Source organism: Lepisosteus platostomus, chromosome 5 (assembly GCF_059453375.1).
Source record: "Lepisosteus platostomus isolate fLepPlt1 chromosome 5, fLepPlt1.hap1, whole genome shotgun sequence".
NCBI lineage: Eukaryota > Metazoa > Chordata > Actinopteri > Semionotiformes > Lepisosteidae > Lepisosteus > Lepisosteus platostomus.
Window position 1 is genome coordinate 23,862,672 of NC_142615.1, and position 12,269 is coordinate 23,874,940.

The 12,269-nt window shown below is 50.8% G+C and overlaps 5 non-coding genes across 5 annotated transcripts; all 5 read left to right on the forward strand.

The window, feature by feature from the left end:
* The first annotated feature begins 1,380 nt into the window (after positions 1-1,380).
* trnap-agg (transfer RNA proline (anticodon AGG)) lies at positions 1,381-1,452 on the forward strand. Its single transcript has one exon. It is a non-coding gene; the product is annotated as a tRNA-Pro (tRNA).
* Positions 1,453-3,567: 2,115 nt separating this feature from the next.
* Positions 3,568-3,639, forward strand: trnap-agg (transfer RNA proline (anticodon AGG)). The gene has a single exon. It is a non-coding gene; the product is annotated as a tRNA-Pro (tRNA).
* A 2,115-nt stretch (positions 3,640-5,754) lies between these two features.
* On the forward strand, positions 5,755-5,826 carry trnap-agg (transfer RNA proline (anticodon AGG)). Its single transcript has one exon. It is a non-coding gene; the product is annotated as a tRNA-Pro (tRNA).
* A 2,115-nt stretch (positions 5,827-7,941) lies between these two features.
* Positions 7,942-8,013, forward strand: trnap-agg (transfer RNA proline (anticodon AGG)). The gene has a single exon. It is a non-coding gene; the product is annotated as a tRNA-Pro (tRNA).
* A 2,115-nt stretch (positions 8,014-10,128) lies between these two features.
* On the forward strand, positions 10,129-10,200 carry trnap-agg (transfer RNA proline (anticodon AGG)). The gene has a single exon. It is a non-coding gene; the product is annotated as a tRNA-Pro (tRNA).
* Positions 10,201-12,269: the final 2,069 nt, after the last annotated feature.

Below are 12,269 nucleotides of genomic sequence, written 5' to 3' on the forward strand. Positions count from 1 at the left end.
TCCTGGAGCTCTAAACTCAGACCTGGAGGATGCGGGCATCAATCCCGCTACCTCTCGCATGCTAAGCGAGCGCTCTACCATTTGAGCTCATCCCCCTCAATTCATGCTTCTCGGCATCATGTCTTACCGCCTCTGCCCCTCTTACCGGGCACCGCCCACTGCCCTTGGTCTGCAAGGCAGTCCTTTCAAGTGCGATGACGACGCTGGGACCTTCGTTGCCTATTGTACGAGCTGAACTTTTGTGCTCATCAATTCAACGCTCTTTCCATCAACTCATCTTGTCTTTTGACGCTTCGTGTTTTGCGCTCCTTTGACTATCGGCATATCGGGTGACTGCAAACACTGAAGTTCTTGCTTACGGAGTGTGGAACATTGTTTTCAAGTGATCGCTGTTCTGTCATGTTGACGCCGAGTGAATCTTTCTTTGGCAACATGGGCAGGCTGACAGCAGTGCGAGCGCAAGTAATGGCAAATTTCTTGACTTATTTCTGAATGTGAATGTTCTTTAGAAAAGGGATGCGGCGTTGCTTCTCGCCCGTGTAAAGGTCACGCATTCCAGACGTGGTTATGAGCGAACAGTTGCCGCAAGTGTTTGAAAAGAGCAAGAGAGGAAGCAGCCCTGCCCCGTGTGAGCATCAAACTCAGGCCCTTCAGATGACGAGACTGACGCACTACCAATTACGCCAACAAACCCAGCTGCAGGACACACACCGGAAAGTTTGCCTCACATGGATTTCAGTCGCCCGTTCCCTAATCTTTAGATGCCCTCTGCTGAATGTTGCATTTGCCTTTTGATCTCACCGATACATTTTTGGTCTGTTTCTGTTGTGAGTCCGTCTTTCAGATCTCACCTAGCACAAGTCTCTCTGGCTGAAGTGGCCTCTCTGCTTCAGCATCGTGCCCTCACTCAGCCATTAAAATTGTCACTCGGACTTCTGACAAGCTGACATGAAATGTCAAGAGAGAGTGGCGGAGACGCTTAAGCCAGAGAGAAGATGAAAAGGGGGCGTGGCTGCGAAACGCTTGACAGCTGCACAATGCTCTCCATGCAAGGCGTGACCACAGGCTAAAGGACACCTTTTGGCACATCAAGCTCTAAGCACACACCTGGAGGATGCGGGAATTGATCCTGCTACCTCCCACATGCAAAGCAAACGCTGTACCATACAAACCAACCCCCCTCGCTGGGGCTTATGCCTCGGCGTCACCTAGTGCCGCTTGTTCCCCTCTTACCGGGCACAGTTCACTGCCCTTCGTCTACAAGGCAGTCGTGTAATTGCGGCTTTCTTGACTTATTGATGAAGGTCTGACTGGAGGAGCGAATGACGCCTCTCCCCCATCCTCAAGCTCGCGACAGATTGAAATGGAAAGTGCTGCTGTGGCTCGTTGGTCTAGTGGTATGATTCTCGCTTAGGGTGCGAGAGGTCCCGGGTTCAACTCCCGGACGAGCCCTTGTGTGCTCTTTTCCTCCTCTTCCACAAGACTGGGAACTGATATCCACATCACTTCGCAGCGTCTGCTTATGGCAAACGATGGAATGTGACTAATGACTGAACGAGCCTGGTGAATTCTCATCACGTGGCACAATGAGAGCGTGCAGTCAGCTGTCCGAGGCGGCAACCTCATTGCTCGTTCAAAAGAACACGTACTGAAAACTCATCACCACTATGTCGTAGATGAGCACCGCGATCGCTTGTTGTCATGCGTCCTTACTTGGGAAATGCAGAAGCAAAAACTGCCCTCTCTCAGCCACCGAAACGTGTGCGGCTCGCCTTGCGCTCTCTGCGCCTCGCATATTTGTGGAGCTGTCTGCTCTTCTTTCTGTTGAAGTAATCAAGTTACGGGGCGTCCTGCAGCCTATGATGTTCTCACTGAGAGCTTTCAAGATTTGAAGGAAAACTACGAGCTTGATTGCTCAAGTCGAACGAATGTGATTGTTAAGCAATCGATGATCAAAAGCACGTCTTCTAATAATTCCTGAGAGTATTATCAGCACTGTTTTCACTCGGATATACTTTTCACTTGCTAAGCTGACAAATTGGACGAGAAAATGCCGGAGACGCACTCAGTGCAGACTGAGGTTGGGAAGGAGGTGTGGCCCTTCAACGCTTGACAACTGAAGGACATTCTCTCCGCAACGGAGGAGCACCTGTCAGAAGTCACAGAGGCTAAATGAGAGCACCAGGCTCCTGGAGCTCTAAACTCAGACCTGGAGGATGCGGGCATCAATCCCGCTACCTCTCGCATGCTAAGCGAGCGCTCTACCATTTGAGCTCATCCCCCTCAATTCATGCTTCTCGGCATCATGTCTTACCGCCTCTGCCCCTCTTACCGGGCACCGCCCACTGCCCTTGGTCTGCAAGGCAGTCCTTTCAAGTGCGATGACGACGCTGGGACCTTCGTTGCCTATTGTACGAGCTGAACTTTTGTGCTCATCAATTCAACGCTCTTTCCATCAACTCATCTTGTCTTTTGACGCTTCGTGTTTTGCGCTCCTTTGACTATCGGCATATCGGGTGACTGCAAACACTGAAGTTCTTGCTTACGGAGTGTGGAACATTGTTTTCAAGTGATCGCTGTTCTGTCATGTTGACGCCGAGTGAATCTTTCTTTGGCAACATGGGCAGGCTGACAGCAGTGCGAGCGCAAGTAATGGCAAATTTCTTGACTTATTTCTGAATGTGAATGTTCTTTAGAAAAGGGATGCGGCGTTGCTTCTCGCCCGTGTAAAGGTCACGCATTCCAGACGTGGTTATGAGCGAACAGTTGCCGCAAGTGTTTGAAAAGAGCAAGAGAGGAAGCAGCCCTGCCCCGTGTGAGCATCAAACTCAGGCCCTTCAGATGACGAGACTGACGCACTACCAATTACGCCAACAAACCCAGCTGCAGGACACACACCGGAAAGTTTGCCTCACATGGATTTCAGTCGCCCGTTCCCTAATCTTTAGACGCCCTCTGCTGAATGTTGCATTTGCCTTTTGATCTCACCGATACATTTTTGGTCTGTTTCTGTTGTGAGTCCGTCTTTCAGATCTCACCTAGCACAAGTCTCTCTGGCTGAAGTGGCCTCTCTGCTTCAGCATCGTGCCCTCACTCAGCCATTAAAATTGTCACTCGGACTTCTGACAAGCTGACATGAAATGTCAAGAGAGAGTGGCGGAGACGCTTAAGCCAGAGAGAAGATGAAAAGGGGGCGTGGCTGCGAAACGCTTGACAGCTGCACAATGCTCTCCATGCAAGGCGTGACCACAGGCTAAAGGACACCTTTTGGCACATCAAGCTCTAAGCACACACCTGGAGGATGCGGGAATTGATCCTGCTACCTCCCACATGCAAAGCAAACGCTGTACCATACAAACCAACCCCCCTCGCTGGGGCTTATGCCTCGGCGTCACCTAGTGCCGCTTGTTCCCCTCTTACCGGGCACAGTTCACTGCCCTTCGTCTACAAGGCAGTCGTGTAATTGCGGCTTTCTTGACTTATTGATGAAGGTCTGACTGGAGGAGCGAATGACGCCTCTCCCCCATCCTCAAGCTCGCGACAGATTGAAATGGAAAGTGCTGCTGTGGCTCGTTGGTCTAGTGGTATGATTCTCGCTTAGGGTGCGAGAGGTCCCGGGTTCAACTCCCGGACGAGCCCTTGTGTGCTCTTTTCCTCCTCTTCCACAAGACTGGGAACTGATATCCACATCACTTCGCAGCGTCTGCTTATGGCAAACGATGGAATGTGACTAATGACTGAACGAGCCTGGTGAATTCTCATCACGTGGCACAATGAGAGCGTGCAGTCAGCTGTCCGAGGCGGCAACCTCATTGCTCGTTCAAAAGAACACGTACTGAAAACTCATCACCACTATGTCGTAGATGAGCACCGCGATCGCTTGTTGTCATGCGTCCTTACTTGGGAAATGCAGAAGCAAAAACTGCCCTCTCTCAGCCACCGAAACGTGTGCGGCTCGCCTTGCGCTCTCTGCGCCTCGCATATTTGTGGAGCTGTCTGCTCTTCTTTCTGTTGAAGTAATCAAGTTACGGGGCGTCCTGCAGCCTATGATGTTCTCACTGAGAGCTTTCAAGATTTGAAGGAAAACTACGAGCTTGATTGCTCAAGTCGAACGAATGTGATTGTTAAGCAATCGATGATCAAAAGCACGTCTTCTAACAATTCCTGAGAGTATTATCAGCACTGTTTTCACTCGGATATACTTTTCACTTGCTAAGCTGACAAATTGGACGAGAAAATGCCGGAGACGCACTCAGTGCAGACTGAGGTTGGGAAGGAGGTGTGGCCCTTCAACGCTTGACAACTGAAGGAAATTCTCTCCGCAACGGAGGAGCACCTGTCAGAAGTCACAGAGGCTAAATGAGAGCACCAGGCTCCTGGAGCTCTAAACTCAGACCTGGAGGATGCGGGCATCAATCCCGCTACCTCTCGCATGCTAAGCGAGCGCTCTACCATTTGAGCTCATCCCCCTCAATTCATGCTTCTCGGCATCATGTCTTACCGCCTCTGCCCCTCTTACCGGGCACCGCCCACTGCCCTTGGTCTGCAAGGCAGTCCTTTCAAGTGCGATGACGACGCTGGGACCTTCGTTGCCTATTGTACGAGCTGAACTTTTGTGCTCATCAATTCAACGCTCTTTCCATCAACTCATCTTGTCTTTTGACGCTTCGTGTTTTGCGCTCCTTTGACTATCGGCATATCGGGTGACTGCAAACACTGAAGTTCTTGCTTACGGAGTGTGGAACATTGTTTTCAAGTGATCGCTGTTCTGTCATGTTGACGCCGAGTGAATCTTTCTTTGGCAACATGGGCAGGCTGACAGCAGTGCGAGCGCAAGTAATGGCAAATTTCTTGACTTATTTCTGAATGTGAATGTTCTTTAGAAAAGGGATGCGGCGTTGCTTCTCGCCCGTGTAAAGGTCACGCATTCCAGACGTGGTTATGAGCGAACAGTTGCCGCAAGTGTTTGAAAAGAGCAAGAGAGGAAGCAGCCCTGCCCCGTGTGAGCATCAAACTCAGGCCCTTCAGATGACGAGACTGACGCACTACCAATTACGCCAACAAACCCAGCTGCAGGACACACACCGGAAAGTTTGCCTCACATGGATTTCAGTCGCCCGTTCCCTAATCTTTAGACGCCCTCTGCTGAATGTTGCATTTGCCTTTTGATCTCACCGATACATTTTTGGTCTGTTTCTGTTGTGAGTCCGTCTTTCAGATCTCACCTAGCACAAGTCTCTCTGGCTGAAGTGGCCTCTCTGCTTCAGCATCGTGCCCTCACTCAGCCATTAAAATTGTCACTCGGACTTCTGACAAGCTGACATGAAATGTCAAGAGAGAGTGGCGGAGACGCTTAAGCCAGAGAGAAGATGAAAAGGGGGCGTGGCTGCGAAACGCTTGACAGCTGCACAATGCTCTCCATGCAAGGCGTGACCACAGGCTAAAGGACACCTTTTGGCACATCAAGCTCTAAGCACACACCTGGAGGATGCGGGAATTGATCCTGCTACCTCCCACATGCAAAGCAAACGCTGTACCATACAAACCAACCCCCCTCGCTGGGGCTTATGCCTCGGCGTCACCTAGTGCCGCTTGTTCCCCTCTTACCGGGCACAGTTCACTGCCCTTCGTCTACAAGGCAGTCGTGTAATTGCGGCTTTCTTGACTTATTGATGAAGGTCTGACTGGAGGAGCGAATGACGCCTCTCCCCCATCCTCAAGCTCGCGACAGATTGAAATGGAAAGCGCTGCTGTGGCTCGTTGGTCTAGTGGTATGATTCTCGCTTAGGGTGCGAGAGGTCCCGGGTTCAACTCCCGGACGAGCCCTTGTGTGCTCTTTTCCTCCTCTTCCACAAGACTGGGAACTGATATCCACATCACTTCGCAGCGTCTGCTTATGGCAAACGATGGAATGTGACTAATGACTGAACGAGCCTGGTGAATTCTCATCACGTGGCACAATGAGAGCGTGCAGTCAGCTGTCCGAGGCGGCAACCTCATTGCTCGTTCAAAAGAACACGTACTGAAAACTCATCACCACTATGTCGTAGATGAGCACCGCGATCGCTTGTTGTCATGCGTCCTTACTTGGGAAATGCAGAAGCAAAAACTGCCCTCTCTCAGCCACCGAAACGTGTGCGGCTCGCCTTGCGCTCTCTGCGCCTCGCATATTTGTGGAGCTGTCTGCTCTTCTTTCTGTTGAAGTAATCAAGTTACGGGGCGTCCTGCAGCCTATGATGTTCTCACTGAGAGCTTTCAAGATTTGAAGGAAAACTACGAGCTTGATTGCTCAAGTCGAACGAATGTGATTGTTAAGCAATCGATGATCAAAAGCACGTCTTCTAACAATTCCTGAGAGTATTATCAGCACTGTTTTCACTCGGATATACTTTTCACTTGCTAAGCTGACAAATTGGACGAGAAAATGCCGGAGACGCACTCAGTGCAGACTGAGGTTGGGAAGGAGGTGTGGCCCTTCAACGCTTGACAACTGAAGGACATTCTCTCCGCAACGGAGGAGCACCTGTCAGAAGTCACAGAGGCTAAATGAGAGCACCAGGCTCCTGGAGCTCTAAACTCAGACCTGGAGGATGCGGGCATCAATCCCGCTACCTCTCGCATGCTAAGCGAGCGCTCTACCATTTGAGCTCATCCCCCTCAATTCATGCTTCTCGGCATCATGTCTTACCGCCTCTGCCCCTCTTACCGGGCACCGCCCACTGCCCTTGGTCTGCAAGGCAGTCCTTTCAAGTGCGATGACGACGCTGGGACCTTCGTTGCCTATTGTACGAGCTGAACTTTTGTGCTCATCAATTCAACGCTCTTTCCATCAACTCATCTTGTCTTTTGACGCTTCGTGTTTTGCGCTCCTTTGACTATCGGCATATCGGGTGACTGCAAACACTGAAGTTCTTGCTTACGGAGTGTGGAACATTGTTTTCAAGTGATCGCTGTTCTGTCATGTTGACGCCGAGTGAATCTTTCTTTGGCAACATGGGCAGGCTGACAGCAGTGCGAGCGAAAGTAATGGCAAATTTCTTGACTTATTTCTGAATGTGAATGTTCTTTAGAAAAGGGATGCGGCGTTGCTTCTCGCCCGTGTAAAGGTCACGCATTCCAGACGTGGTTATGAGCGAACAGTTGCCGCAAGTGTTTGAAAAGAGCAAGAGAGGAAGCAGCCCTGCCCCGTGTGAGGATCAAACTCAGGCCCTTCAGATGACGAGACTGACGCACTACCAATTACGCCAACAAACCCAGCTGCAGGACACACACCGGAAAGTTTGCCTCACATGGATTTCAGTCGCCCGTTCCCTAATCTTTAGACGCCCTCTGCTGAATGTTGCATTTGCCTTTTGATCTCACCGATACATTTTTGGTCTGTTTCTGTTGTGAGTCCGTCTTTCAGATCTCACCTAGCACAAGTCTCTCTGGCTGAAGTGGCCTCTCTGCTTCAGCATCGTGCCCTCACTCAGCCATTAAAATTGTCACTCGGACTTCTGACAAGCTGACATGAAATGTCAAGAGAGAGTGGCGGAGACGCTTAAGCCAGAGAGAAGATGAAAAGGGGGCGTGGCTGCGAAACGCTTGACAGCTGCACAATGCTCTCCATGCAAGGCGTGACCACAGGCTATAGGACACCTTTTGGCACATCAAGCTCTAAGCACACACCTGGAGGATGTGGGAATTGATCCTGCTACCTCCCACATGCAAAGCAAACGCTGTACCATACAAACCAACCCCCCTCGCTGGGGCTTATGCCTCGGCGTCACCTAGTGCCGCTTGTTCCCCTCTTACCGGGCACAGTTCACTGCCCTTCGTCTACAAGGCAGTCGTGTAATTGCGGCTTTCTTGACATATTGATGAAGGTCTGACTGGACGAGCGAATGACGCCTCTCCCCCATCCTCAAGCTCGCGACAGATTGAAATGGAAAGTGCAGCTGTGGCTCGTTGGTCTAGTGGTATGATTCTCGCTTAGGGTGCGAGAGGTCCCGGGTTCAACTCCCGGACGAGCCCTTGTGTGCTCTTTTCCTCCTCTTCCACAAGACTGGGAACTGATATCCACATCACTTCGCAGCGTCTGCTTATGGCAAACGATGGAATGTGACTAATGACTGAACGAGCCTGGTGAATTCTCATCACGTGGCACAATGAGAGCGTGTAGTCAGCTGTCCGAGGCGGCAACCTCATTGCTCGTTCAAAAGAACACGTACTGAAAACTCATCACCACTATGTCGTAGATGAGCACCGCGATCGCTTGTTGTCATGCGTCCTTACTTGGGAAATGCAGAAGCAAAAACTGCCCTCTCTCAGCCACCGAAACGTGTGCGGCTCGCCTTGCGCTCTCTGCGCCTCGCATATTTGTGGAGCTGTCTGCTCTTCTTTCTGTTGAAGTAATCAAGTTACGGGGCGTCCTGCAGCCTATGATGTTCTCACTGAGAGCTTTCAAGATTTGAAGGAAAACTACGAGCTTGATTGCTCAAGTCGAACGAATGTGATTGTTAAGCAATCGATGATCAAAAGCACGTCTTCTAACAATTCCTGAGAGTATTATCAGCACTGTTTTCACTCGGATATACTTTTCACTTGCTAAGCTGACAAATTGGACGAGAAAATGCCGGAGACGCACTCAGTGCAGACTGAGGTTGGGAAGGAGGTGTGGCCCTTCAACGCTTGACAACTGAAGGACATTCTCTCCGCAACGGAGGAGCACCTGTCAGAAGTCACAGAGGCTAAATGAGAGCACCAGGCTCCTGGAGCTCTAAACTCAGACCTGGAGGATGCGGGCATCAATCCCACTACCTCTCGCATGCTAAGCGAGCGCTCTACCATTTGAGCTCATCCCCCTCAATTCATGCTTCTCGGCATCATGTCTTACCGCCTCTGCCCCTCTTACCGGGCACCGCCCACTGCCCTTGGTCTGCAAGGCAGTCCTTTCAAGTGCGATGACGACGCTGGGACCTTCGTTGCCTATTGTACGAGCTGAACTTTTGTGCTCATCAATTCAACGCTCTTTCCATCAACTCATCTTGTCTTTTGACGCTTCGTGTTTTGCGCTCCTTTGACTATCGGCATATCGGGTGACTGCAAACACTGAAGTTCTTGCTTACGGAGTGTGGAACATTGTTTTCAAGTGATCGCTGTTCTGTCATGTTGACGCCGAGTGAATCTTTCTTTGGCAACATGGGCAGGCTGACAGCAGTGCGAGCGCAAGTAATGGCAAATTTCTTGACTTATTTCTGAATGTGAATGTTCTTTAGAAAAGGGATGCGGCGTTGCTTCTCGCCCGTGTAAAGGTCACGCATTCCAGACGTGGTTATGAGCGAACAGTTGCCGCAAGTGTTTGAAAAGAGCAAGAGAGGAAGCAGCCCTGCCCCGTGTGAGCATCAAACTCAGGCCCTTCAGATGACGAGACTGACGCACTACCAATTACGCCAACAAACCCAGCTGCAGGACACACACCGGAAAGTTTGCCTCACATGGATTTCAGTCACCCGTTCCCTAATCTTTAGACGCCCTCTGCTGAATGTTGCATTTGCCTTTTGATCTCACCGATACATTTTTGGTCTGTTTCTGTTGTGAGTCCGTCTTTCAGATCTCACCTAGCACAAGTCTCTCTGGCTGAAGTGGCCTCTCTGCTTCAGCATCGTGCCCTCACTCAGCCATTAAAATTGTCACTCGGACTTCTGACAAGCTGACATGAAATGTCAAGAGAGAGTGGCGGAGACGCTTAAGCCAGAGAGAAGATGAAAAGGGGGCGTGGCTGCGAAACGCTTGACAGCTGCACAATGCTCTCCATGCAAGGCGTGACCACAGGCTAAAGGACACCTTTTGGCACATCAAGCTCTAAGCACACACCTGGAGGATGCGGGAATTGATCCTGCTACCTCCCACATGCAAAGCAAACGCTGTACCATACAAACCAACCCCCCTCGCTGGGGCTTATGCCTCGGCGTCACCTAGTGCCGCTTGTTCCCCTCTTACCGGGCACAGTTCACTGCCCTTCGTCTACAAGGCAGTCGTGTAATTGCGGCTTTCTTGACTTATTGATGAAGGTCTGACTGGAGGAGCGAATGACGCCTCTCCCCCATCCTCAAGCTCGCGACAGATTGAAATGGAAAGTGCTGCTGTGGCTCGTTGGTCTAGTGGTATGATTCTCGCTTAGGGTGCGAGAGGTCCCGGGTTCAACTCCCGGACGAGCCCTTGTGTGCTCTTTTCCTCCTCTTCCACAAGACTGGGAACTGATATCCACATCACTTCGCAGCGTCTGCTTATGGCAAACGATGGAATGTGACTAATGACTGAACGAGCCTGGTGAATTCTCATCACGTGGCACAATGAGAGCGTGCAGTCAGCTGTCCGAGGCGGCAACCTCATTGCTCGTTCAAAAGAACACGTACTGAAAACTCATCACCACTATGTCGTAGATGAGCACCGCGATCGCTTGTTGTCATGCGTCCTTACTTGGGAAATGCAGAAGCAAAAACTGCCCTCTCTCAGCCACCGAAACGTGTGCGGCTCGCCTTGCGCTCTCTGCGCCTCGCATATTTGTGGAGCTGTCTGCTCTTCTTTCTGTTGAAGTAATCAAGTTACGGGGCGTCCTGCAGCCTATGATGTTCTCACTGAGAGCTTTCAAGATTTGAAGGAAAACTACGAGCTTGATTGCTCAAGTCGAACGAATGTGATTGTTAAGCAATCGATGATCAAAAGCACGTCTTCTAACAATTCCTGAGAGTATTATCAGCACTGTTTTCACTCGGATATACTTTTCACTTGCTAAGCTGACAAATTGGACGAGAAAATGCCGGAGACGCACTCAGTGCAGACTGAGGTTGGGAAGGAGGTGTGGCCCTTCAACGCTTGACAACTGAAGGACATTCTCTCCGCAACGGAGGAGCACCTGTCAGAAGTCACAGAGGCTAAATGAGAGCACCAGGCTCCTGGAGCTCTAAACTCAGACCTGGAGGATGCGGGCATCAATCCCGCTACCTCTCGCATGCTAAGCGAGCGCTCTACCATTTGAGCTCATCCCCCTCAATTCATGCTTCTCGGCATCATGTCTTACCGCCTCTGCCCCTCTTACCGGGCACCGCCCACTGCCCTTGGTCTGCAAGGCAGTCCTTTCAAGTGCGATGACGACGCTGGGACCTTCGTTGCCTATTGTACGAGCTGAACTTTTGTGCTCATCAATTCAACGCTCTTTCCATCAACTCATCTTGTCTTTTGACGCTTCGTGTTTTGCGCTCCTTTGACTATCGGCATATCGGGTGACTGCAAACACTGAAGTTCTTGCTTACGGAGTGTGGAACATTGTTTTCAAGTGATCGCTGTTCTGTCATGTTGACGCCGAGTGAATCTTTCTTTGGCAACATGGGCAGGCTGACAGCAGTGCGAGCGCAAGTAATGGCAAATTTCTTGACTTATTTCTGAATGTGAATGTTCTTTAGAAAAGGGATGCGGCGTTGCTTCTCGCCCGTGTAAAGGTCACGCATTCCAGACGTGGTTATGAGCGAACAGTTGCCGCAAGTGTTTGAAAAGAGCAAGAGAGGAAGCAGCCCTGCCCCGTGTGAGCATCAAACTCAGGCCCTTCAGATGACGAGACTGACGCACTACCAATTACGCCAACAAACCCAGCTGCAGGACACACACCGGAAAGTTTGCCTCACATGGATTTCAGTCGCCCGTTCCCTAATCTTTAGACGCCCTCTGCTGAATGTTGCATTTGCCTTTTGATCTCACCGATACATTTTTGGTCTGTTTCTGTTGTGAGTCCGTCTTTCAGATCTCACCTAGCACAAGTCTCTCTGGCTGAAGTGGCCTCTCTGCTTCAGCATCGTGCCCTCACTCAGCCATTAAAATTGTCACTCGGACTTCTGACAAGCTGACATGAAATGTCAAGAGAGAGTGGCGGAGACGCTTAAGCCAGAGAGAAGATGAAAAGGGGGCGTGGCTGCGAAACGCTTGACAGCTGCACAATGCTCTCCATGCAAGGCGTGACCACAGGCTAAAGGACACCTTTTGGCACATCAAGCTCTAAGCACACACCTGGAGGATGCGGGAATTGATCCTGCTACCTCCCACATGCAAAGCAAACGCTGTACCATACAAACCAACCCCCCTCGCTGGGGCTTATGCCTCGGCGTCACCTAGTGCCGCTTGTTCCCCTCTTACCGGGCACAGTTCACTGCCCTTCGTCTACAAGGCAGTCGTGTAATTGCGGCTTTCTTGACTTATTGATGAAGGTCTGACTGGAGGAGCGAATGACGCCTCTC